This window comes from Diceros bicornis, chromosome 10 (genome assembly GCF_020826845.1).
Source record: "Diceros bicornis minor isolate mBicDic1 chromosome 10, mDicBic1.mat.cur, whole genome shotgun sequence".
In the NCBI taxonomy this organism is placed as follows: domain Eukaryota; kingdom Metazoa; phylum Chordata; class Mammalia; order Perissodactyla; family Rhinocerotidae; genus Diceros; species Diceros bicornis.
In genome coordinates this window covers 45055998-45083941 of record NC_080749.1, presented here as the reverse complement: position 1 = coordinate 45083941, position 27944 = coordinate 45055998, and the positions used below count along the sequence as shown (strand labels likewise).

The 27944-nt window shown below is 36.6% G+C and overlaps 1 protein-coding gene across 11 annotated transcripts in view; it reads left to right on the top strand.

Annotated features, from left to right (window-relative positions):
* KCNH7 (potassium voltage-gated channel subfamily H member 7) overlaps positions 1–27944 on the top strand; it is a 781612-nt gene that overhangs the window by 387116 nt on the left and 366552 nt on the right. The window contains exons 3-5 of one of the 11 annotated variants that reach the window (XM_058549115.1): positions 15495–15546; positions 17788–17838; positions 19394–19438. The exons of 7 other annotated variants lie outside the window; for them this stretch is intronic. The gene's annotated coding sequence lies outside the window, so the exon portion shown is untranslated. Of the gene's footprint in view, positions 1–15494; positions 15547–17787; positions 17839–19393; positions 19439–27944 lie in introns of those variants that run through there. 3 more of the 11 variants (XM_058549116.1, XM_058549117.1, XM_058549119.1) reach the window with 3 other exon arrangements.

The following is a 27944-nucleotide window of genomic DNA, read 5'->3' as shown; positions in this document are numbered from 1 at the left end:
GAGGAAAGACCTAAAGAAGACAGAGGGATGCATAAAGAAAGGGAGCTTTGACACCCGTGGGAGCTAGAGAGATCAACACTGTATATTGACTTCCCAAATCCTCTACACTCCTGAGGGACTCACCTTTACTATGCTTCCTTTCCTTGGAGTATCAGCAACCCAACCTGAACTAGCTTAAGGAAAGAGTTGAGATTTATTGGGAGAATGAGAGATGCTGTCAGAATTAAAGGAATGTTTAAACATTCAAACTGTTGGAAGGGTAGAAGTTGTAGCACTGATATAGCCATGTCTCAGAAGCAGCTGAAACCAGAGACTCAAATACCACCTGACACTCGTGTCTAATTCCTGTGTGATGTGTATTACATTCTCACTCAGGTTTTCTCCCACTGGTAGAAGGGGAATGTACTGTTAAAATTTGCCAAATTTATCTGATGTTGTCCCATTTATTTACTTTTTTCTTTTGTTTCCCTTGCCTGAGTAGACATGGTATTCGAAAAGATATTGCTAAGACCAATGTCAAAGAGTGTACTGCCTATATTTTCTTCTAAAGCTTCTGCAAAGCAAAGGAAACCATCAACAACAACAAAAAGACAACCCACCAGATGGGAGAAAATATTTGCAAATCATATATCTGACAAGGGGTTAATTTCCAAAATATATAAAGAACTCATACAACTCAACAACAACAAAATGAACAACCTTATGGAAAAATGGGCAGAGGATCTGAACAGACATTTTTCCAAAGAAGATATACAGATGCCCAACAGACACATGAAAAGATGTTCAACATCACTAATTATTAGGGAAATGCAAATCAAACCATAATGAGATATCACCTCACACGGGTCAGAATGGCTATATTTAACAAGACAATAAATAAATTTTGGAGAGTAAGGGAAACCTTGTACACTGCTGGTGGGAATGCAAACTGGTACAGCCACTATGGGAAATAGTATGAAGATTTCTCAAAAAACTAAAAATAGAAATACCATATGATCCAGCTATTCCACTACTCTGTGCTTATCCAAAGGATATGAAATCAACAATTCTAAAATTTTTATGCACTCCTGTGTTCATTGCAGCATTATTCACAATAGCCAAGACATGGAAGCAACCCAAGTGCCCATCAATGGATGAATGGATAAAGAAGATGTGGAATATATACATGATGGAATACTACTCTGCCATAAAAAAAGGATGAAATCTTGCCATTTGCAACCACATGGATGGACCTTGAGTGCATTATGCTGAGGGAAATAAGTCAGACAGAGAAAGAAAATCCAGTATGAGTTCACTCATAAGTGGAAGATAAGCAAACACATGGATAAGGAGGACTGATTAGTGGTTACCGGAGGAAAAAGAGGTGGGGGAAGGGCAAAAGTGATAAAGGGGCACGTGTGTATGGCGACATATAAACACTAGACTATTGGTGGTGAACACGATGCAATCTATACAGAAACTGAAATAAAATAATGTACACCTGAAATTTACACAATGTTAAAACCTAATATGACCTCAATAAAATAAAAAAAAAAGATTTAAAAAAAAAAGGGAAAGAATATAGGGCCGGCCCGTGGCTTAGCGGTTAAGTGCGCACGCTCTGCTGCTGGCGGCCGGGGGTTCGGATCCTGGGCACGCACTGACACACCGCTTCTCCGGCCATGCTGAGGCCGTGTCCCACATACAGCAACTAGAAGGAAGTGCAGCTATGACACAACTATCTACTGGGGCTTTGGGGGAAAAAATAAATAAAATTATTAAAAGAAAAAAAGGGAAACAATATTATGTATTTGCTGATGTATATACAAAATATCTAGGAAAAGATGGACAATAAACTCATGGCATCGATGCATTGGGAAGAGAAACTAGATGGCTAGAGGGTGGTTCTCTCGCAGTACATTCTCATAGCTTAGGAATTGGTACCACGGGAATGCACTTCATCATAAATAAATAAACCCATTTTTCAGTAAAATAAAAAATAATTTTAAAAAAATTTGCCAGATTAAGATCAAACTTTCTGACTTCAAGTACCAGACCATCACTCATTTGCACTAAAACTTGGGTAACAATTCTAATCTATAGATTCCTCGCCTGTACAATGTGGTGACTAATGAGAGGGCTGCTGTAAAACATTTAAGGTGCTTAGCAGAATGTCTGAACCCAACAAATACCAACTGTTGTTGCTGTTGTGGTTGAAACAGTTATTTTGGCTTTGTTATCTCACTTCTCACAGTGCTGTTGCTTGAGAGAAACAGGCTCTCTTCCCTAGTACTAATTTGAAAACAGCTTGAGAAAGTCACCAATTATGCTATGTGTGGTCATGCGTTCAGACTGCAAGGACACAGGGACTTTGGAACTGCAAGGTTGAAGTCGGAATGGGGGATGAGGGCCATTTCAAGGGGAGGAGATGGCAGGAATGCTGAGCAGACCAGACAATAGATGGTCACTGCAGGTATCACCAATATCTACCCTCTGCTTATACTAAATCTCCCTTCATAAGCTTGCTTGAGCGGGTCTCTAATCAAACAGCTGATATATACATTGATATAAGTATAGGTAAAAATGTAGAAGAAGACAAATGTACACATAGATAGATTAGATAAATATTATATGGCCAGAAGATAATTGTTTTGTCAGTTTTATAGAATAACAAAAACAAGCTTATTTTTGCTGTAATGTATCAATCTGATTCTTACATAGAGAAACTTTTAGAAGGCATTCGTGAACTTAGAAATCACTGCCAAGCAACTAGAATGATATCTAAATCATAATTAGCTGCTATTCTACATGTAAATAATGTATTGTTCATAATTGAAAGAATAATACTCTGTGCTGATTTTCCTAAGGAAGTTTTATTAGCATGTATATCTAGAGACATTTTAAGTGTGCTGTTCAAAAAGACTGTATTTATGCATTCGATAAAGTACATATTTAAAAGGGGAATCCTTGTTGAGCAGATGCTGCAGTGAAATAAATGCAGTGAAATAAAATATGGAAGCTGAGCTTATTTGTATGCATACCAGACACTTAACATTTCTGGTGTAATTAGTTTTTAAAGGCAAGTGACTCACTACTTTTGATCACGTGAAGAATACCAGGTATATGACTCAGAAGATACCATTTAGGGGACTAATGGAGGGATCTTTAAAATTAATATCACTGAGCCCCAAGTAAAAATTTACATATTTTGCATTTTACAAAGTAACTGTTTATACATTTCCAACCTATGGATCACAGACCTTAAGGGGATGCAGAATTATTACATGGGTTCCACAAATTCATAGGAGAAATAAGCATTATCTAAAGATTGAATAAAAAATGTGCCTTGCATACGTGTGAATTCTTTCAAATATAGTGAGTTGCTGAGATTGATAAAAATGTAAATTAATTACTGAATAATGGTTTGGGGGCACTAATTATCTCTTAATCAATATATATCAGAACAAATTATTGTGTGTACACCTGAGACATTTAAAAAGTTAAGTAAAGTTGTTTTTAAACGAGAAAGGGTTTGAATCCCCTGCTTTATATTCTCACTGAAATGAGTCATATTTCTAAACTATGCTAACATATTGTTAAGATAAATAATGTTCTATCTAGCTACCATAAGCTATATTAATTTATAGCATTAAGAAATTATCTTCTGCATGCCACACAATTGGTTAACATTGTGAAAATACTAAGATACTTTCCACTTAAGCCGCTTTATTATCTCCCATTTTCAGTAAACACTAAATACAAAGTTACCACAGGTTGATTCTTCAGGACTCTGCATCTTTTGAATATTTTAATAGGTAGGACACTGAAGCCTAGTTTGACAATTTTAGTAGCTAAGCTGAAAACAATTAACAGAAACAAATACTCATTATCATCTAGAAGAAAGTAATTACTGATACATTTACAACAGGTTTAAAATGTTTCAAAGGTCTCTGGTTTTAAATTTCTAAAAGTTTTCCTTTCTTGGCTCTTTTTCATTTTTCTCTTCCTCCATCCCTCCTTCCCCCCCTCCCTTCCTTCCCTCACTCCCACCCTCCCTTAAATCAAACCTGGCTTGCAACTTCTTTCAAACTCATGTCAGTGATAAGTCCAAAAGCAATCACTTTACTGTGCCCTTACTGTTCTCAGGTTGTAGAGGCCCTAGGGCTTACATAGTCCAAGAAAAAGGGTTGAGAAGACTTCATTGGTTAATCTATTATGGTCACCACTGAAGATGTACCTTGACTTATCCTGGAGAACTACTTGAACGATGGCATTTCTTCTGTCAAGTTCACTGTCTCACTGCCATGCTGGGCAATTCTCTCCAGATTCCAACATCATCCATGCAGCTACCCTCCTCAGGGGATGTGCCATTTCCCAGCACCTGTGTGTGAGGCTTGGTTGCAGGTCTCCACCATTAACAGAAAAGACAATCCAATTCACTTCTCTGGCTTGGGCAACTTCCTTTTATATCCAGGAGTCCCAAGGCCTCTATTCACTTTCTTATGTAGGTAAAAACCGTTTAATAATCCCTTCAGAGATCTAAATTTTCAAAAACAAAGAATTGTTGCTCCTGGAGGTAAAAGAAGCCCAGACACAATCTTTACCTCTCTATCTGGGAAGAAGTGGAAAATAACACTCCTTTTTTCTCGAAGAGACGAAAATTTCTTAGGTCATTCAACAAGAAATTTTCATTGGGTCAGCCTATTACACTATATTTGAACATTCTTTGCATCATCCTTTTTCTTCTTTAAATAAATACCCGTTTTTCCTTTCTATTTCTTTGGCCTCAAAATGAGTTCATAATGGCATCCTTAAATTTCCTCCTGTGCATAGCAAATCATGAGAGTTCAAAGCTTAGCTAAAGGGCAATCATTTTTATTTTGTTTGCTTTTAGTTTTTATTGAAAATTCTGTAAATTGACTCACATTTTAAGTATACAGGATGAGTCCATAAGGGGATTCAATGGTAAAGCCTTTTGTACAGGAAATAATTCCTTTGAAATTTAATGCTTTATTAGAGTTGGTTGCATGTATTTTGAAATCTAAAGCATTAACACAGCTATAGAAATATTTATTATTAAAGCAATTAAGTTATTACTTAAAGCTAATTAGTTTCCTCAACATTTTTGGCCTGCTGTTTATATCAAAAATAACTTTTTTTTTGGCTTTGACAAAACAATATATCCTCCAATACCAATATAACCTTGCTGCTTACGCTGGATCCCACCCAATCATTAACTCCTGCCCAGGTAGGCTATTACCCCTTCCAGGGACAAAGTGCAGTCTTGATCAGACTCCTGATGAATGACATAGCTTTATTGCTAGAATTCAAGTCGAGCAAGAATTTGCCTCATTTTCCTGACTTTACATTATCTGAAGGTGTTATGTTCCATATTTCCTAGAACATAAACCTTGATTTGTTTATTCAACAAATATTTACTCAGCTCTTACTATATTCCAGGCACAATGGGTCTCATGGAAACAACAAAGAAAGGGTAGATTGTTGTCCTGTTTCTTCTGTTTACAGACCAGATCTGCGTATAAAAACTTCAGTCTTACTCATTGTGCTGACTCGAGCTTTGGTTCTGCCCTCATAGTGAGCTCATGGAGAATCAGGACGTCTCAGTAGTGCGTGGTACAAAATCATGTGGATGGAATGGGTTGAGTGCATCAAAACATATCACTCAATGGCAGTGTGTCTGATAAGTGCTAAATTATTAGAGAAACTGTATACCTTGACAATTGTCCCAAAAAACAGGATCTTGGGCTGCTATTTTCTTGTCCTAGACATGCATGCCCTAGTTACTACCTTGTGAGAAATCTAGGGTCTGATATCATGTGCTCCCGGAATACAGAGGGGAAAATCCCTTCACATCATTCTTTGTAGCATGTTAGTGAATTCTGAAGAAATAATCATTTCTGTACTGCAGGGCCTTTATTCAGAAATTTTTGTAACTTAAATATCTTTGTGGTCAAAATCTTCTAGAACTATACTTTTACAGGAGGAAGTGGCTAATTTTAATGTCATTTCAGGGAGATTTTGTTTTGTTTTGTGTTTCTTGCCAGATTTAAATTTGAGCAATAAAGCTATATCACTTCATCAGTAGTCTGATCAAGACTGCACATTTGGAAAGAGAAAAATGCATTAAATAGACTAATTGGGGAACCTGAAGGGTAGTCATTAAAATCAGCTGCCTTTTCAATACACATTGGGAGATTTGTCTGGGAGCCTTTCTTTCAAATGATACTATTTCAATCATGCCTAACATTTAAATCTCTAAACACTGATATTCCCATTTTAATTTTAGCTGGCACCAGAAGGAAATGGTAAAACAGCAGATGATTACCCCAGTAATTTATTCCACATTTTGTAACAGCTTTTCAGATTCCAATAAAAAATAATAATCTAAAAATGAAAAATACACAACTAAAATTAAACATAGAAAAAATATTCTTAAACCAAGAAATTTTTTTCCCTCATATTCTCCCAAATGGTGGAAAGTAAATTCCACAGTGAAATGTAAACAGGATCTAATTTTATCACTGGTTACATTTTGATGACTAACTCAAACTTTTTTTTAAAAAATGATATAGATTCAGGCTCTATTAATTTACATTTTGTGATTATTTAGCTAAAGGATTAGTTGGTGTTTGTTTTTGAATTTACATTATCTAAGAGCGAACTCCACTTTAGAAACACCCTGTATATAAATTAAATTAAATTGCTGTTTAAAACAAGTCCTCTAAATATTTTAATTTAGTTTAGTTAACAGTTTCCACTGAAAGCGGCAGAGATGAGGTTTTCCTCGGATATAATAGAAAGTAGACTGAAGTGGGAGAAGTGTCACTTCAACAACAAGCATTTATTGAGATTCTAATACATGCCAGGATTTGTCCTGGATTCTGGGCACAGCAGCAAACAAATGGGTAAGGCCATTGCTCTCACATGGTTTGCATTCAAACCCACGACTTACTAAGGTTGTAAACTTGCTAAGTCATTCTACCTCTTTTGGCTTTTTCTATAAAAAAGCTTGGCCTCCTGTTTAATTCATACTGTTGAAATTTTGATTCATTTTGGAAGGAAGATATATAAAATCTTATCAGTCTGTTTAAGTCTACTGAATATAAAACTAATATTTTTTAATGTTTATTATATAATTCATTGATGATTAACTTATGAAAACTCAGATTTATTTTGGTTAACATAATTAGAATAGGACATATCCCTTAAAATAAAATATGAAACAGTGAATTTAAAAATGTCACTTGCTTCTCTTAACTACTTCTCTTAACTTAGTATTTTGTTAATATTAAGATCTCAATTTTCCTAATTCAACAACAATAGAGCAGATATAAATAGGACTACTGCTCTGGTTGTAGCACACACCACTTCTAGATTTCTTAAAGATTGTCGTTTACATTTACCAAGTATATGCTGATGATTTTAGTTCCCCAAATCCAAGTTGATAGCAGCTCATGATTAGTATTTCATGTCATAATGTAAACCGTGTGGTAAAGGTTTTCATAAGTCAATAAGAAATGATGTTGTCTGTTTGGATGTGTCTGTAAGTGGACTGAAATTTCTGTCATTACATCTTAAGGTAGATATACTGTAGTTCCTCCACATGTGCTTTGCTGGGAACTATTCATTGTGACCATCTATGTATTCAAATCTACATTCACACAGTATCACACAGGGATTATAACTAAATGCTCCTGAGAAAAACTGCATTAAATCACATTAAATAAAGCAGATTGGTAAAATTTGGGTTTCTTATTTTGTAATAAATATGTATTTAAAAATCAGCTGTTTGGGGCCGGCCCCGTAGTGTAGCGGTTAATTGTGCATGCTCCGCTGCTGGTGGCCCGGGTTCGGATCCCGGGTGCGGACCGATGCACCGCTTGTCAGACCATGCTGTGGCGGGGTCCCGTATAAAGTAGAGGAAGATGGGCACGGATGTTAGCCCAGGGCCAGTCTTCCTCAGGAAAAAAAAAGAGGAGGATTGAAAATCAACTGTATAGGAAATATCCTCTGTTTAAAAGAAAATAGATTCTTTTGGAAAAGGTTTAATTTTTGTTGCTATTTGTCTAGAGAAAAAATAATGATAGAGAATGTTAAACATAAACAAGAAGAATGCTATATAGTAAGAAACTTCTTGTTTCTGTTCAGACAGCTATTGTGGCAATCATTAGATGCAGAGTGGAGGAGTAGATTTTCCGCCCAATGTAGACCTTGGTAGCCATGCAATTCATATCTTTGTTTCTGGCCAAAACAAATTCCTTGCAAAGTGATTCTTGTTCTTAGCACTCTACCAAAGCTGCTGCCCAAGTTTCCAAAAGTTTGCCAAGTGCTGAATCCAATGGCTTCTTCATAGCTCCATTTTTTTTCCTTTGCATTTTATTCATTTGGATTTGAAGGAATACCATTCTCTTGGTTTGACTCTTCTGAATCTCTTCCCTGTCTCCTTTTCCAGCTGCTCTTCCTCTATCCATCTCTTACATCTCCTAATCTCTTAAAAGTAAATGTAAATACCGCAAGATTCTGTCCCTAGACTTACTCTTCTGGACTAATTATTTCAACAATTACATCTATTATGTAATCTATAAATGTATACACTCAGCCCTGGTTTCTCACCTATCACTTGGATTTCTCCACATGGAAAACTGACTAGCACCTCAATCTCTCTTCATGTTGAAATTTGCACTAATTATTTCAACCATTTTCCCCCAAACCTTTTTCTTATCCATCCATTAACTTCATTTTTGCACGAAATCTCAATTTTTTTTTAGATTTTCCATACACTTTCTACTCCCTCTTGTGAAATCAGTTGCCAAGGTTATTGATTCACTCTCTGCAATGTCTTTCTTTCTCCTCCCCTTTCCTTTTTGCTTTTTCTCATTTCTACTACTTGTGTACAGTTTAAAAATTCCGTCACCTGGTCTATCACAACAATTTCCTTTCTCCCTTCCCTGTTTTCAATTTCTACCTTCTCAAATTCATCCTTTATTGTTATGGCAAGCACTGTCCTGTTTGGGTTATACGCTCCAGGAAATGAAAAGCTATTTCTAAAAATCTTATAGTGTAAATAATAAATAAGATTATCATTTAATAAATAAATTATAAATATCATTCTTTTCTATTAGATACTGTTTTTTCTTGTTGAAAATGCTTTTATATACATGATCTGTATAGATTATCCTTAAGATTAGAAGCAAGTAATGTTATTTAATATAATGTTCAGTCTAAGTTGAAATTGATGGGGAAAATATAAGTTATTAACTCATGACACGTGTAAGCTATTACTCTTGTAAGGGAGGAAAAATAATTTTCCCTCTGCCCTTCTAGGTTCTTGGCTGAGACTCCCATGTAATAAAAAAAACAAGATTAGCAGGATAAAAACAAACAGAAGTTTAATAACATGTATGCCTGTATACATGAGCAACCCTCAGGAAAACTAACTCCCAGAAACGGCCCAAACCACTATCTTAAGTACCATCTCTAGCTGAAGCCAAAAGAAGATGTTGGAGGTGGAGAGAGCCAGTTATGGGAGGTTATCAGGCAAAGCACAGTAAACAAGAGTACGGTTTTTATGCAAATTTAAGTCCATACCTTTTTCATTGCTAAATTTCTAGAGATTAGTCATCCTCCCCTTCCTGGTACAGAGAGGGAGACACCCTTACAAATGGCGATTTCCCTTGTAAATGTAAATTTTTCTTACAAAAGGGTAACTTCTGGTTCCAAAGCTTTTCTTGTGTCTGCGGCTTCTTAAAAATAATCAGCTCAAGATAAACCTTACTCCAAAGAAGCATATTTTGGGGTGGCAAATTCTGTTCCCCTTCATTCTGCAAATAGGACTTTTACAACTTGACTACATACTAACTATATGAGTTTGTTAAGCTTTTAGAGAGTAAGAAGAAGTAAGAAGAGAAACTAAACAGGAAGGAGAAATAATTCTTAAACCCCAAGTCATTCATCTAGGAAATCTTATTAGCATAGAAGAGTGAGCAGCTTGTTCCAAACTAATTTAAAAATTATAAAATGGAATAGTCCCATCTGCAGCAATTCCTCTAGAATGCCAACTGAGAGATTATAGAATTAGAGTTTTTGATTTCAACAGAACCAACTTCAACTAACATAATTGAGAAGAAATTTACTGAATATTAGGGTTTTGCCTACTCAACCCAAGGTTGAATTCACTTTAACACCACTGTCTGGGTAGAACAGAACACCCAGTGTTTTCAGTCTCTTTGCCCCTCTGCTCAAAATTCAGATTCTAGAGAAGGAGCAAACAAGGAAGCGAGAAACGAAGATCAGGACCAAATTATAAGCATTTGTAAAATTCAGAATGGGCTTTTAATGGTTAAATGTATTCTTGATGGAGTTCAAAGAATTTTTTAGAAATAAAGCTAGAATGGACTATTATTAGTCAAGAGTTCTTAATCTTCCATTGTGCCATGTGCTTCTGACATTCTGGTGAAGTCTGTGAAGCCCAACTTGGAATAATGTTCCTAAACCAAAAAAATAAAATTCATAGGAAACTAATGTTATTTAAATGGTTTTAAAATATGAAATTTGTGATATATTAATATATTTTTCTTCAATAACATGTTAAGTAAGAAAACCAAAGGTGATGAGTGTAAAAGATAATTTGGGGTGTTTACAACATCACAGTTGATATGAAACTATTTACTTTCTATTGGTAACAAAGTCAAAGAAATTTTTGATGCCATTATGGTGAAATTTTTTCCCCTTTAACTTCGTAGATTCCGTAAATCACAGGTAAAAAATCCCTGACCTGGGATTATTTCAAAGTATGATCTTACCTGAACAGAGAAATTATTTAGGTGACTTCTGCTTAGTTATTTTAACCCTATGTTTTCAGTTGAAAAGTGACATTTAAAAGTTGATAAGAGGAGGGGCCGGCCCGGTGGCGCAAGCGGTTAAGTGCGCGCGCTCTGCTGCGGCGGCCCGGGGTTCGCTGGTTCAGATCCCGGGCGCGCACCGAAGTACTGCTTGGTAAGCCATGCTGTGGCGGCGTCCCATATAAAGTGGAGGAAGATGGGCACCGATGTTAGCCCAGGGCCATCTTCCTCAGCAAAAAAAGAGGAGGATTGGCGGATGTTAGCTCAGGGCTGATCTCCTCACAAAAAAAAAAAAAAAAAAAGTTGATAAGAGGAAATTATTAAACAAAAATATAGAGGATGTTAGCTGACTTGATTTTTAAAAGATTCAAAGTATATACTAGAAGCTGGTAAATACTTGAAAAAAACAAATGAGTTGTATGTTTTTCTTGAAAATCCTCTGTATTCTCCATGATCCTAGGTAGTTAGACATTGGTTGATTAGTTTTTAGAGATATTTTTTGTTTTATTTTAGCATTATAAAATGTTATTTGTTTCTGCTGAAAATTCAATTGGTTATAGAATTACTTTCTTTTTAATATTTTTAGGTAATATTATATATAATGGATTATTAACACAATTGGCCTCCATCTTAGGTAAATATAACCATCAGTTAAATAGAAAAATAGATCTTACTGACATGCAGAAAATATAAATTATGGCAAGAAAGAGACAGCAGAAGAAAAGCTAAATGGGATTTAATATAAACAGGAAAAAGTAAATTACCTCTCTAATTTATTTTGCTTACCTCTTTTATACATCATTCTTCTTGTAGAACATTAAATGATGACATAATACTTTGGTGGAAAGTAGCTTAGCTGTATAAAGTTATTACGAACTTCTATTTCCATTTTAACTCATGCTTTGGAAAGCATGAATGCCTTCCTTTTAAGAGAAAAATTAAATATAATGCTACATAGGATAAGAAAACTAATGTTACTGCCCAAGGCAGGGGGGTGTCATCTGCCCACCACAAGACATGTCAACACTCAAGAGGCAAAGAGGTAGGAGAGAAAGGACTTTATTGTAGCTTTCTAGCAAGGGGGAAGATGGCCGACTAATGTCCAAAAGAACCATCTTACAAAACAAAGACTACTAAGGCCAGTTATATAGGGGGCTGGTGTCTGGGTGGGGGAAGCATCTGGTCTCCAGGTGGGGGCAAACATCTGGTCTTAGTTCCTAATAGTCTTTTGTTTTACTGGATATGCATGAGACCTGAGCAACGCCCTATACTCTGATCTTTCAGTTGTCACTGATGATGGCTATCAGCATAGACTCTCTGCCCGGGGGTCATCACGTTTCTAAGGAACTCAAAAGAACAAAGTTATCAATTTATAGCAGCTGGGAGGGGCCATAAAATCTATAGAGCATGTCTGGGTCAGTTAATCTGAGGTCATTCAAAGTTACAATATGGTTTCTTTTCTATGATATGGCTTCCCTTATGTCAATCTTGTGTTGAACTGGTATCACTGAGACATCCAGAAATTAGGAGGACCTGGGTGTCACACCAATAGACTCCTGTTCTGAGACCATATTATGCTTGCAGTAGAAGAGTCTTGGAGGAAGAATCATGTGCTCAGCAAATAACTGGTTGTTGACGATGTTGTTGTGTAGGTTTTAGACTTTTTTAGACTTGGCCAGAAGTTGAATATAAAGGAACTAAGTCCTGGCAAGTTCAGAGAAAAAAAACTAAGCCAGTTAAATTTTTTAGATGAAAATTTCAAAGTTTTTTAGATGAAAATTTTAAAAATGTTTTTATTACAGCATAAAAAAATGAGGTATAGATTTTCAATCAGATTTTTTCAGATTTGGCATATTTTCCATAAAAATATTGGGAGACATAACTTTTTTCCTTCTTGTTTTCATGTGTAAGAACTTGAGCAAAAATAGTTCCAAGGTGACACATTCTTCCATACATCCCCTAAACCTAATTCAAACAAAATTTAAACGCTGATGAAAATTATATAATTCAAACTGTCCTAAAATGTTAAATTCTTTTTACCTGCCTTTTGACTTTTATAAATGGCATAATGTACTTCTTGTACCTCTAAATTATCTCCAGTATAGGTGTATTATATAACTCCATTCATTAAATATAAACTTAACTTGGAAAATATTTTATAAATTATATTAATTCTCTTGCATTCACTTTGAGTTATATTAATTCTATGAATTCTATAACCATTTTATTCATTATAGCATGAAGTTTATCCAATACTGATATTTTATTCTTTTTAAGCCTATCTAGAATTGCTAAGTCTTCTATTTATTTTACTACAGAAGCTAAAGTTTATCCAGTATTTTTTGTTTGTATGCTCACATGATTTTTTTTTCTACTTTATGAGATTAAAAGTTAAGTTCCAACGCATTCTCTGCACTATCTCTGTATTTCCATTCAGAACACAGCAAGGCTTGTGGATCTCTCTTTGGATCCCATCCCATTGTCAGTTTCTTCCTTTGGCACCACTGCCCTGAAGCTAATGTCCCAGTGTGTTCTCTTGACTCCCTGGCTTTGCGAAGGCTGATTTGCTGTCGTTAATGATTTTAAAGTTTTCATCCTTATCTCCTCTATGTGAATGGGTTGAATCGAGATTTGTCATTCCTTTTAATTAATCTGATTAACCTTCCTAGGCTCACATAAGTCCCCAGTGTAAGTTTCATGTTTGAAAGCAGAAAAACTCCATTTTGAAGGTCCTTCCAGGTCATCAGTAGGATAAAATTAAGTTTAATGATTAAAAAGATGTACTCATTCCCATCACACCATTTATTTCTTTCTACCATTAAACTTTACCCAACTCTCAGCAGGAACGTTCTCTTTCCATCATTCAATCCTTATTAACATCTTTAAATTCTAATCACAACACCCATAGAGACCCACTATATTCTAATTTGTTCTTTGAGATATATTGCTTTTTGATATTTTCTGTCATGTTAATCTATCTATGTACTTCCTGCCCAACTATATAATTCAAGTGTCTTAGAGATTGTCTAACTTGAGGACTGGCTAATTCCTTCCAATCTTTGCTCAAATGTCAGCTTCTTGAAAAGGCTTACTGTTTAAATTTGCTATTTGCTACTCACCCCTCTCCTCACACTTGTCACCCCACATTCCTGAGCCCCCTAGCCTGCTAAATGTTTTACACATTACTTGTCACATTCCATAACATATATTGTAAAATTTACTTATACATTATTTTTATGGTGTTGTTGTTTACAGTCTGCCTTTATCAGCAGAAGGTAAACCCCACAAGGACAGAGATTTTTGTTTATTTTGTTTGCTGATCAATCCTATGAACCTAGAAGAGTACCTGATATTTAATATGTGCTCCAGAAATAGTTGTTGAATGAATAATATCAGTCTTCTGCATTGTGTCCCATTCCCATGCTCCTTAGTATTTAGTGCAGTGTTTCAAAAAAGGTCATCAAAAATTCTTATTGGGTAGATCTCCATTAAACAAACAAAAAAAAAAGAAGAAAGAAAGAAATGAAAAGAAAAATTAAATAGATGCCTTTGACTTTGTTAGGTATTGCTTTGCTAATGTCATGTCTCTTGTGCTCATGGTCACATATCCACAATTTTTAGGAGTCTTTTGAAATTTATTGAAAAAAGAGTACAGCTACTTGTATACTAATATCAGAGGGTGATTCTACTCTGGTAAGGTCAAATTTGGAAAGAAAAACACAGAATTATGAGGGAGGAAGAGAATACCTGTCTAGCTAGAAGATAAGCTAAATATTGACTATTCCATTTAGACAACCCTCATGCATGAAGAGTCTTCTATTTTCCTTTCGTCATCCATGCCTTGGCATGGGTATTCAATATTTCACATACCCATAATAGGGTTGTTCATTAAACAGCTCAACTAGGCAGAAACATGAAGAGTTAAGTGAATCTGGGGAAGGGCATTAAAACCTAGTATATCTTGGGCCGGCCCTGTGGCTTAGCGATTAAGTGCTTGAGCTCCGCTACTGGTGGCCCGGGTTCGGATCCCAGGTGCTCACCGACGCACTGCTTCTCCTGCCATGCTGAGGCCACGTCCCACATACAACAACTAGAAGGAGGTGCAACTATGACATAAAACTATCTGCTGGGGCTTTGGGGAAAAAAGGAGGAGGATTGGCAATAGATGTTAGCTCAGAGCCAGTCTTCCTCAGCAAAAAGAGGAGGATTGGCAAGAATGTTAGCTCAGGGCTAATCTTCCTCACAAAAATAAAATAAAATAAACTTTAAAAAAAAAAAACCTAGTATATCTCAGCTCAGCAAAAGGACTATTGTTCTAGCTTAAAAATATGTGAAACATAAAAAATCCAATCTGGATAGCACTGGGTAGCATATGAAATAAGAACTATAGTGATGACAGTTAAGACATATTTCACAGAAGCCATAACAAAACTTTATGGTGTGAGGAATCCTATAACGCGTTCTGAAAAGTGTTTTCCCATAGGATTTCTCTGAGGGCTGTAAAATAATGAGGTCCAAAGGCATTTGCATTTCCTTTGTGCAAGTCTACACACACCATGTGTAGTGTCTTTTGAAGACTTTTCAGAATAAACTGTTTTTTGTTGATATCCGAAGATTATCATTTCAAGGTTCACTATTTGCTTTGACTCCCAGGCAACCACTCCAACCACATTATCTCTAATCTGCAGAAGAGCTGTCAGGAAAGGTAAGAATGAAAAATCTGAATGAGTGTTTGTTCATAGGGAAGATAGACGTGATATAAGTTACTCCATCGTTTTTCTGGGCCACTGTAGGAAGTACTGTAAGTCGTTCTTAAAAGTCACTAGGTGATGATATAAAACACCATCCCTTTCAAAAAATGAATTATATGAATAGCGAGTGCATTTGAATATCAAGAATCCAATTCCTCACTATAAGTTATAAACATCAAACTACCTGGTTAGCCTTGGTAGCTTTCCATCATCCCGGTGTGCTCCATTTTCTGAGAAGTCTTTAAATTCAGTTCATCTGGTAGGGTGACTTCAGTTAGCAAGCCCCTCTAACATCTTGAACTAGCCTATTGGGTGGGATGTTAAGTTCAGTTCTGCCCACACATTTGCTGTCACTCCACAGATTCCCAGCTGCTCAACCCACACCCAACTAGAATGTACAAACAATACTTTTTAAATACGTCAACAAAAAGCAATAAAAACACAAGCACTTTGTTCTCAGCCACAAAAAGTAGAGAACATGTACTTGCTTTTGAAAACTGTTGGGAATAGTTCCTAGGAACTGAGATACTAGCTTCTGTCCTTTTCAGTGCTAATGGATCAAGGTTCTTGATGATTTCTTTTATTATTTTTAACTCTCATCGATGTTAAACCCTCAGAATCTAACCCCCATTTAGCTAAAGATTCTTTTTAAGATTCACAGTTTTCTTACTCATTCCGTTGCTGTTCATACCAGATGGCTCTTTTGCTACCTTATTTTTAAAACTTTTCCCTTATCACGCCACCCAGCTCCTCCTCCATGCAATGGAATACTCAGTCAGCTGCACTCTAGAGATTAACTTTAAAAGTCTGAAAACGAATGCATTAAGAATATTTTTATAGGAGTTTTTATATCTTTATCCAACAAAATGATTAAGAATTTGCATACTTTTTTGTTCCTTCCTTGCTGCTTTGCCTCCATTATTACTTCCATGTGGGTAGAAAAACCTAAACTGTTAATTATTAATGGCTGATGACAGTATCATTTGGAACTTCTTGGTAATCCAAGAAAGATGAAGAAGAGAGCCTTTGCTTTTTTTTCTCTTTCTTTTATTCTGACATGTCTATTTTGAGAAGCTTCATAGATAACTCGAGGTTTTTAATGTTTAAAATGTTGTCTTTTAAAATTTCCTATGCTAATTATCCATGCTGTTCCCATACATAGTCTGCAGAAATTATGACAAGCGAACATGATTTACTAATAGATAGATCTATTGTTGACTGTGTGGATTTATTGCTATTTTACCTGATTTCTGATTTACATACTTGCTTTAGGTTTATAGCGAGTTTTATTAAGGTTTCAGGATCTTGGTGATTTCATGAAATCGGAGTTTTGAACAAATCTGGACCAAATTTAAGTTTGATTTATTATTTCAGGCGGAAACCATGTAAAGTTTGGCAGTGTGAGATGAGTTTTGAGTTTAAGTTTTCTGGTTCATTTAAACCTGAATCTCAAAGAAATCCTCAAGGGATAAGAACCCACAGGAACTGAAGTCAAATTCACTATAAATATTTTCAAGATAAAAATAGTTTCCTACCTTTAACTCCAATTCCTTTTTATATATTAACACTCATAATGTTATTGTCCAAATCGGTCATCTTTTTACAGGCTAAGATGAGAAATTACTATTTGAAGACCATGAATTTTACTATAGCATTGTTAAGAATAATTTAGCTGAAACGCAAAGTCAGTGAGACTTTAAAATTATTAAACTCCTTTTTCAGTAATATTAATTACTTTATTTATATTGCAGTTTTAGCTTGAAAATCTGAAAATCAAAATATCATAGGAAAGGGATGTTGAAGGGAAATAATTGTTATGTATCTGTTTTAAAAGATATCCAGATACAAGAATTAGAACAGCAACTCTTTACCTTAGAAAACAGCAAGCTTGTGAATTTCATTTTGCAAATTCTACATACGGAAAAACAATAGTCTTTATAAAGTTACATCAGCTCCAAGTATCAATGTGTTAGCTGAGCTTGGAGGCAGCAGACATTAGCTTATAAGAAAAAAACTACAACACAATTAAGTGCTCCTTAATACCTTTTTTATACGTAAAGAAACTAGAATAAAAACAGAAAGCTTCTTTTTTTGAGGACAAAAACTAGGAAAAGACAATTGTGAAGATGTTTTATCTAATGCATGCTTAGAATAAAAGTACTTATTACCTATTTTTTCTTTTTTTTTTTTTTTAGTTTTGGTCTTCTTGAATTGTGATTAAACAAACACTTCAGAAGTGCAAAATGGTATGCTGTTATATATTATTTTATTCTACTATGTTTAATATCTAGTTAGTCCCTTTAGAAAATATCTTCTGTGGGAAATGTTGCTTTTTCAAGGAATATTCTGTTAAGGCAATAGAAGTCATACTTATTGTTTCTTATTTAAAAAGAATTTGTTATTGAAATTATGTGGTAAGATTCTTATTTTCAAACTAAGGAAAAATCTCAATTAAGGGGTTTAACCCACATCACTTCCTAGATATTCCATCTAATATTCTTGGTTATTCATTCACTCTAAATAATGGGCTCTTTAGCAAAAAAAGCTTTTGGGTAGTGACACTTTCATTTTGTCAAGCTGCGGTTGTAAATGGTAGGTCAAATACGGTGGTTGAGTAGAGGTAAGTGAGCCTCGTTAAGGTAAATGAAGCTTAAAACAGAATTGGGATTGAACTGACAAAAGACTATGTCAAATTGCTTCATGTTTTATGCTTGTTGACAAGAACCCTATATGTCATCTCTGTCTGTAAAGGGCTAGAAGCTCTATTTGTCAAGTTCACATAAAGTCAAAGAGTTGTACAACGATATTCTCAAATTTTAATTCAATTGTTTAATGTCAAAGGGGCAAAGCATCTTTGAGCATTTTGGCTACTTGAATGTCAAAAAGTAAATAGGTAAAAAATCAATGAGCAGTAGCTCCAACTACTCTTGCAAAGTGTTTGGTTACCTGGGAGTCAGGAAGGTTAAGTGGGGTCTGGATATCAGCAGGACTGCCACATCAGTCTTGTTTCTGGAATCACAGGTTATTGTGGTAATTAAAAGTTCTGTAAATCAGAATAAAACTATATGTGCAGAATTAAAATTGTCAGGACAGAGCTAGTGAGAATGTGGTGATTGGAGCTAGGAGGAATTGGGAATACCTGCCTAGTAGGGAAGCTTGTTTGCCTAGGGAGAACTTAATTATAGTGAATACAGGGGAAAATACCAGAATCATGAGAAAGAAAATGGCTGTTGCTTAATCTCAAAATGTTGTATTGGCAGCAGTTATATATCTTACAGAAACTATCAAAAATTAGCATTTGTTTAATACAATAAAAGTAATATCACATTTTCCTTGGCAATTTGTATTTTGGGACTATTTATAATGCATTTACTAAGGTAGACCTTCGTGGTGTTTTAAATTCTCTGTGATTTGGAATATGAGTAATCAGGTGTGTTTGTCAATTTTTTCACAACATGACAAATGGATACGTTTGTAAGGATGATTTCTTTCCTACTTCTTTATTAATTGCTCAGCCTCCCTAAAGACTTCTAGATCATCGACATTTTGGGGATATGGTGAACTGAAGAATTATGTGAAATTTGAAGTAGAAAAAGAGCTTTCCTGGCATCTGTAAAGTATCTTGAAATAAATCTGTTTCACCAGAAGTTAGATGAACGTGATATTTATTACATAATCTTGTGGCAGTGGATTGTCCTTCCTACACACTAGTACTACAAGTGAAGAAATGCTATAAAATATGTTATTTCTCTTCAGATGCACTCCTTGATAATATGTCTTAATTCTTGTTCTGTGATTAAGGTTTTTATGAGTGGCCCAGGCACTGGCATTCTAAAGTGGCAAAAGGTGAATTCTAAGGACCTCTTTATAGTCAGACTTTCTTATGTTTATTTTTGTTGTCATTGATGTCAATTTCCTCCCGACTACTGAAATTTTGGCCCCTAGTAATGTCCATTGGTTTAGAGTCTCCACATTAAAACATTTTGCATGCTTCTATTTTTCATACTAGAAATTTGATGCGTCTAGTATTGTTCCAATCATTGAGCCTGCATTCTGATTCTGTTCTTAAGCAAGTTTTGCTTATGCTAGTAAGTTAGTGTCCTGTTATTTTCCCATTTTTCCTTTGCCAACATTCTATATTATATGATACCGTTTTGATTTTGAAAATAGCCTTTGGTTTGTTTTCCTTTTTAATCTTCGATGTATTCATCTTTTTTATTCTTTCCCTTTCTTCCCTCTTTTTTTCCTTCTCGTGATGTTATCATAGGAATTGCCCTCTCTAGAGCTTCTTTTAAATTATTAATTTGTTAATTTTTTTGAAAAATATACAAGGTACAAAGTTTAAAATGCTAAAAACAGTTTATAGGAAGGCTCTCATCTCTGGTCCCTAGCCATCAAGTTCCACTTGCCAGAAGTTACCACCTGTAAACAGTTACAGAGAGAGAGGCAGAAGGTAGACTTTATCATATAGAGCGATGTAGTAACTAGCAGAGAGAGAGAGAAATGTAAATCATGGAAATTAACAGGAAGAATGGATGAAATAGGAAGAAGCAGCCACTAGTGAGAAAGTCACAGGAGGACCAGTTGGACTCCAGATGTGGCTGACAACTAGAGCTTCTGCTGGCCCATCAGAGCCTGTGGCAGATTACTGAAAGTGAAGAATAACATTCTAGTTCACCTAAAACCTGAATGTATTATTTCTGAGACGTTTCTTACTCCTGAATATTGTATCCTGACAATAAACTTCCACTACTTGTGGTAATTGGGGCATATCTCTAATTCTTATTGCAAGAGCCATTAACGTATGTCACAAAGAAGAGATGTGTCTTTGCTAGGTTTCAAGTGTACCATCAACCATAGGGAGGTCTCTCAATCTCCCTGTTGTTGTCTTCTGTAGTAGCAAATTTATACCAGAGGGCACGGTGATGAAAGAAATGAGGCCTAACATGAAAACATCTGTACTGTTTTAATCATACACTTAGTGGAATTGCAGATAATTGGTCTAAAATGTTATTCTGTTCTCTCTGAAGAAATATTTTTAAAATTTTTAGTTCTCAAGAGGAAAAAGGAAGAAGAAAAAATAAAGCATTCCATTCTTACCAAGGAATAAAATGTGAAAAGTACAATGTGCAGAATAGCACATAGACAACAAAATGGATTAAATATGCAAAATATACTTATATAATCAATAGATTCAAATTAACATTTAACTTCTAAAAAGGAGAAAAATATTTTTCTATTTTGTAGTCAATAAAGAAACGTGACGGGCCAGCTCCAATGGCCTAGTGGTTAAGTTTAGTGTGCTCTGTCTTGGCGGCCCGGGTTTGGTTCCTGGGCACAGAACCACACTACTCATCTGTCAGTGACCATGCTATGGTGGTGGCTCATGTTAAAAAAAAAAAAAGAAGATTGGCAGCAGATGTTAGCTCAGGGTGAATCTTCCCCAGCAAAAAGAAAGAGATGTGAGGAAAAACTTATAACTTATATAGTCTATGAAAATATAAAAATTAAGTGAGAGGAAGTTCATTTTACTACCATCCATTAACAAATACAGGATCAAAGTAAAAAGATAAATTAAACCAATTCCTTCTGTCACTCTTATCACACATATTGCTCTGGACCATTTTCAAGTCACCTTGATCTTCACAATTCATGCCACTCCTAGTTCTGGGTTCTTTCATCCTTTGAACCTGTGTCTCTGCAACGCAAATATCTGGAGGGGTGGCTTTCAGGCTCAGAACTTCTGTCATAATTAGGACTTGAAATCACCTCCTGGTCTTAAAGATAACATTTGGAATTCTCCACGCAATCATTTTGAACATTGATTATCCCACCACAGGTGGTAAAATAACTATATTTTCAAAACAAAGCATGAAAATAAATCCAACAATTTTCAGCATCTATAAATCTATTCACAGGCAACATGATTGCTTCAAAGGAAATAAATTATCTTAACTGCAAGAAAACAAGACTTTTTAACCTTTAAACTGAGTTTCAGAATCTTATACACATTTCATATTGCATCATAAAAATGGGTGGATGCTTTGTAAAGGGAGCTAATGTATGAAAGTGTCTTGAGAAATGTAAAGTGTTTTATAAAGCTCTATAGAAATGTAAACACCATTATTTTTATGGTATGAACTGCTAGTTACCCAAATTTCTTAAGAGGGTCACAATAGAGATTATGAAAGTTGAGATCTTCATACTTAAAATTTGAATCTTAAAAGCTGAAATCAATTAAGATGATTCGCTAACATGGAATTACAATTAACCATGGGCATGTTGGAAAACAGTGGTGATAGATGGGTAAAATATATAACATCTACTATATAATATATAACACAGAGCATATGGTATATAATATATAATAATATAACATATATAACAACTCTTTTAGTATATAATATAGAAATACATAACAACTCCACTACAAAAATGCTTTTGCTTTTAATTTTTTTCACTTAACATGAAAATAAAGTGTTAATTAACATATGTTAACCTATGTTAATATGTATACTGCTAGCATACCAGTCTGCCATTGTGTAATACCAAACACCCCTCCTCTGAAGCATTGGTTGAATTTTACCTTGAGAAGACTAAGTTAACTTGTGTCTGGATGTGCGTAGTCAATTAGTCAATCATCAAATATTTCTGAAGGTTAATCATGTACAAGGTTTTGAATTAAGATTCAGAGAGAACTCCAAAGAAATAATAAGAAAAAATCCATGCCCTTGAGATGATTTCGAACTCCCATATATAGCAAACTAACAATTCTGGAAAGTACAGAAAAGTGCTTTATGGATACACACTGACCATAAGAGCTATAGCACTTCTGATGACTTGGCAGACCTTGGCAAGGCAACAGAAAGAGGAAAGGAAATTGCAGATGAGGGACTAGAGCAAAGCCATTGAGGCAGAAACAGCAGAAAGTTTGAGGGACTGTACTAGATGCCATGATGTAGAGCTGGAAGGTGACTACTAAAGATCTGGCCAGGAACTGAGAGGGCTGGGACCTGCCGTACGCTTGACAGGCTGGAGATGCGAGTTCGAGGATTCAAATTCAATCCTTATTGGGGCGTTATCAAAGTCATTGAGCAAAGATGTGACTGCGGTAACTTTTTTGTATCCCGTATCTTTCTCTTTAATTGGATGTACTCTTGAATCTCACCTGCAGACCCAAACTCACTTTCCTCCAGTCTGGGAGGAAGGTCAGTGTCCCCACTCTCTCCATCTGGTGCTGGTTAGCGCCCAGCTGGGCTACCAACCTTGTCAGTGCCTGATGTGCCTGGGAAGAGCCCTGGGATTGCTTTGGCCTTTCACATACAATGCTTTCTGACTCCTGTACATCTGCTTTGTTAGCTACCTAATGCCTCTTCTAAGACTGGGACGTTGCTCCAAACCCATTTCTATAGTAAGTCTTTGCCTTCTCTGAGTATTTAGCTCCCACTTCCCCTTTACTCCTCTCCCTTGCAACATACACACCTGCTGTCCAGCTTTTGGCTGGGGTCACAAAGGGATAGAGCTCTCTGAGCAATGATGACTTGACATTATCATCTGTTGTTGAATTATCGCTGCTTTTGTGCACCATCCACCAAACCGGAATCACTCACCCTTCACCCTAGGTAATGACATGCTGAAATTTGCTGAGCCGCTCCTGACATAGTGGCTCCTTGGGCCACTGGTCTGTGGATTGCTTGGCTCCCCTTGTCTAGATTAGTTTTTGCTGTCCAGTTAATTCTCTCCACGTGTAATGCTTTAATGAATAGACACTTCTGAGACTCAACTCAATCCCCAACCTTCCTCACCCATGCACTGCCACCCTAATATGCCATACCTCATAGCTGTGTCTATTCTCACTATATCAGGGTGATCACATCTTTAGATGTGGCTACTGACCTCAAATTACTTGTAGTAGAATGGAGCAGGGAGGAATTGTCTGGGATCTGACATTCTGACTACTTCTTGAAGCCAGACCAGGCTACGTGGAAAAATATTGAGGAGGCACTCCAAAGGCAGACTTAGGACATTTTTGGGGGCTTGCCTTATGACTGAGCCCCATGCAAGACCTGGATCGCAATATCTCAGTCACCTGCAACAGCCCAGGTTGGTCCTCCCTGGTGCAGTGGCATAAACAGTTAGGAGAAATTTAACCTAGTAGCTAGAAAAAACGTGGTGCCCCAGGTAGCAAGGTAAAAGTAGAGAGCACCTAAGTGCATATGGCTGGCAATCAAGATATTTAAGACAAAGTAAAAGTGTATCAGAACGTGGTGATGAGACATCTAAGGATCTATGCTGACAACACTCAGAAATGGTGGTAGCCAGTTGGCACTGGGGATAAATCAGCTGGGAAGCAGACCTTAGCCATTCAGCAGGAGTGTGAAGCATGGTTCATAGTCTTTGAGACAGGGTGGTTGTAGTGGGAAAGAAAGAGAGCCAAGAGCAGCGCAGGAGTACACAGGAGGCTTTGCGAAGAGGAATTGAAAATATGCATCACAGCAGAAGTGCATTTATAAAACTGGAGCACACAGGGGCTGAGGAGCCCTGAGGCTCCCAAAAAAGATGGGAGTCTGTATTTCAGAAGAAAGCATAGGGAGCTCAGGGAAAGTTGAGCTTGTGCGCAGGGGTGGGTTAGTACCCAGAAGTAGAGACAGAACTAGGTCTCTCAGAGTGGGAATCTAGTGGGGAAGGATCGTGGACTTAGGCTGCGCCTGACTTATACCCGATGAAAGTGGTGTTCTGCTTTTACCAAAGTTATGTTGCAGAGGAGTTCAGCGTATATCAGGGTGGAGACAGGTAAACAACTTGGTTGTTTAGGTCTCAACAAGAGAGGCGTGACAATTAAGATGCATTAAATGCTGCTTTATGTATCATTTCTTTTATCTTCCTAGGAGCCCAGATGAGGTGGATGTTACCCTCATTTCATAGATTAGTTTCAGTAAAGCTAAGAAATTGCTAAACAACTAGACAAATATCAGAAAACAAAGCAAACAGGGCTCTGAGCTTTGTTTCTGAACATTTGTCCAGTGTGCTCTGTTGGCATCGACTCAGCTCCAGTGTTTCTTTTAGGATTCTTGTTCCCAGGGAAGAATTGGGTCAGATTAGGCAGCATTCAGCATGAAGCTACAGAGTTCAGAGACCTCCTGACTGAGTTAGAAAGGCTTCTTCAGCAAGTTCTATAGAACCCCAATTTAATGAAAACCACAAGGTGAACTTGTCTTTTGAAAAATGTCAAATTAGGGCACTGATCATCTTAATGTATAAGGACTGTGCTTCTCTGTGCTCAAGAATGCTGGTCAGGCAGACCACTTGGTCGGCAACAAGGGAGGGTCATCAAGACCTCACTCATCTAGGGTTACACACAGAGGGAGTAGGGCCTTTGCAAATGAGGACTAACAGTACATGCTTGTGCATATATGCATATAGATTCACACGCATACACACATGCACACACACATACACACAAACACATGTCACCAGAACTGACCAATGGCTTGGCTACTAGCCTTTACGCTTAGAATTTTAAAAAGGAACTTATCATAGAAATATTCTATCTCACTGTAGCAAGGACAAAGTAGAGCTGTTTTCTTTTTACAACTATTTTTAAAAGCCAAGTAGTATCATCCTATGTTCAACCCTTTTGACCTTACAATAGGAAAGTGCAGTAAATAAAGTGAGCAAAATATTTTAAACTCAGTCAGTAAAGTCCCAGGGTGTGTTTGTGCTTGACTTTGAGTATCATTATTCTTGTCTGTGATGTTGTAGTTTCCATCAGTGATTAATATCGTTTTCTTTAAATACGGTATGTGATTTTCAGGGTCTTATTTTCAAATATTACTTTATTTACTCTGTACATAATTTTCCCATGAGGGGTTTATATAATTTAATATATGTAGCCCAAATGTGTATATTTTATCTCTCACCAGAATGACAACAGAAACTTGATACCTCCCGCAAATATTTCTGAGAATCCTTGGAATATTCACATTTTCACAATGCCCTTGTGGCCATGTCTCATTTCCTCCTTCTGCTCCAGTGATCTCACCTTGCCTGTGCTAGTCACAAGGCTGCATTCTCTCACTGTTCTGATCCATGAGCATGAACAGGGTCTCTCCAAATCTATTAGCGGCTGTTCCTCTTGGGGCTCACAAGCCCTTACTTACTGCTTTGGGTCCCCACGTTGCTCAGGCAGAGGAAACCACCCCATACAGACCCAGGAGACAATCTCTAGCCCAACAACGCTTAGGTTTGATTACCTTTTCCTCCCCAGATGTCTTTGATGGACTCAAAGAAGACACAATAGTCCAGTCTGAAGTATGTATCTTTAGTTCACTTCACCAAACACCAGTGATGCCACAAATAATAAGGGGATATTTGCTGTCCAAATTTTGGTGGCCCCAAACAAAAACCATGTTCTCCAAAACAATACTTTTTCTTGTTAGAAACTATAAAAGCAATTTTCCTCTCAAAGGATTTCAGTTTCATCTCCCTGGGCTCTCCATGTCAGGTATAAATCTATAGAAAGGTGGAAATGGGCTTCATGTTGCACTGGGAAGTTGTAGACATCGTCATCTTACTGTTAAGTAGAAGATCAGATTCTAGGTCCCCAGCTGGTTTTCTGTGAGACTCTTTCTTTCTCTCCAAGCTACAGTTTGGGGCATCTTCTTTCCAGAACTATAATACTGTTTGTTTTTTTTTTTATATATCTGGATCTATGAATATAATTGGGTCTTGAAAAGGCCACCCCTCCTCAGCAAAGCTGCTTTAGTTGCTGAATCCTCAAAATAGGAACACGGGTGTCTTAAAAAAAGTTTTTAATTGCCAATCACTGTGAGGAAACACAATAAAGATAATAAGACGTGAGAAAGTAGAACTCCTACAAAGTCTTCTATCTCCAACGCCTCTTGCTGTCATTCTTTAAATTCTGAGGGTACTTCTTGGTGCTTCCTACCTTCCTCTGATTAACCACTACTGTCCAACGCACCCATTTCTCTTCCTGTGACTTTATTACCCGTTATTGGAGAAGAAGCACTTCATTTATGGTGGGTGAGTTGTTGAAATATGCCTTATCCACAAATGCGTCACTTACCGTCTGAGTAACTTCCAATTGGCAACTCCCTTCTCAGTCTATCACCTCTCATCTTTTCTTTATAAGGGCAAGTCACTTTGAGTCATTTATTATACAGGACACTATTCCATAAAGGCCTCTATTTTGATGTAAATCATATCTGATAGGGTCCACAACAAAACAGGCATCAAAAGCCATAAGATCTCACATTTTGAGGGCTCATGTGTAATGGGCAAAAAGTTTAGATTTCTTAAAATGATATATGGAAAAAGAAACTTTTCTTATTTTTCTATAACTGAAATTAATTTTGATCATGGGCCTCCATCCTACTTAATTAGCAATTCATTGCATTCAGGGTTTTCTTGGTCCAATCAGGAATTTTAGTCAGTGAGGGATTCTTTTCCTTCTCCTGGGGCCTTGTCAGTGGACCCCGGAATGGAAACCTGGTCCTGAGTCCTCATCCCCAGCCCAGGCTGACATCTGTTAACAGACAGATTTTGCACTGTTTTTTGCTTTTTGTTGTGAGCATCAATCCCAATAGACATCGACCCATAATATCCATTCCTTCCATGTTTAAGTCATTGGACCACACAAGTTACTCAGCACTCTCCTTAGCCTCACCACAGGTCCCTTCAGATCTTCTGCCTTTCTCTCACTAACTCCAAGCCCTTCTCAAGAAAGGTTCTGTAGGCTGTGAAATGATTGGCGGGGCGCTCCCTCAAGCCTTGCTTGTCTAGACGTGTAACCGCCATTTCTTGCCGTTTCATACCACATGAGACTGACTGTAAGGCCTGCCATCTCCCAGGATGGAGGAACACATTCTGTTAGTTTTAAGATCCCCAAAATAATCAGTTGGCTTTTAGACTCCCAAACACCAGGTTTGGAGACAAGGCAGTATAAGGAACAGGGTTCGAAGCTCCTTTTCAAAGACTCACATCAACATCTGTTTTTGCTTCCATTTGTAACTCCCTTCCTTTAATACCACTCTCTCCTGTTCCTATTTTCATTTGTTCATTTAAAAGAAATGGTAAGAAAAATTGATTCCAACCAATCACAGGTTTTTCTATGACTATGGCTTATGATGTAAGCTTTATGTCTTGAGTTCTACTGAGCTCTGGCTTTTGATATTTATAGCCATGATTTTGAAGTTAAAAAAAAAAGTGTTCCTAAATTATCTACGCCATGAGTTTTAAAAGTCCATTTCAAAACTCAAAACACTCCATTTCTGTTTAAACAATCTTCCCCTGAGGCAAGGAGTGCCTGATGTCTAGTTTTCACAGGGGGAAG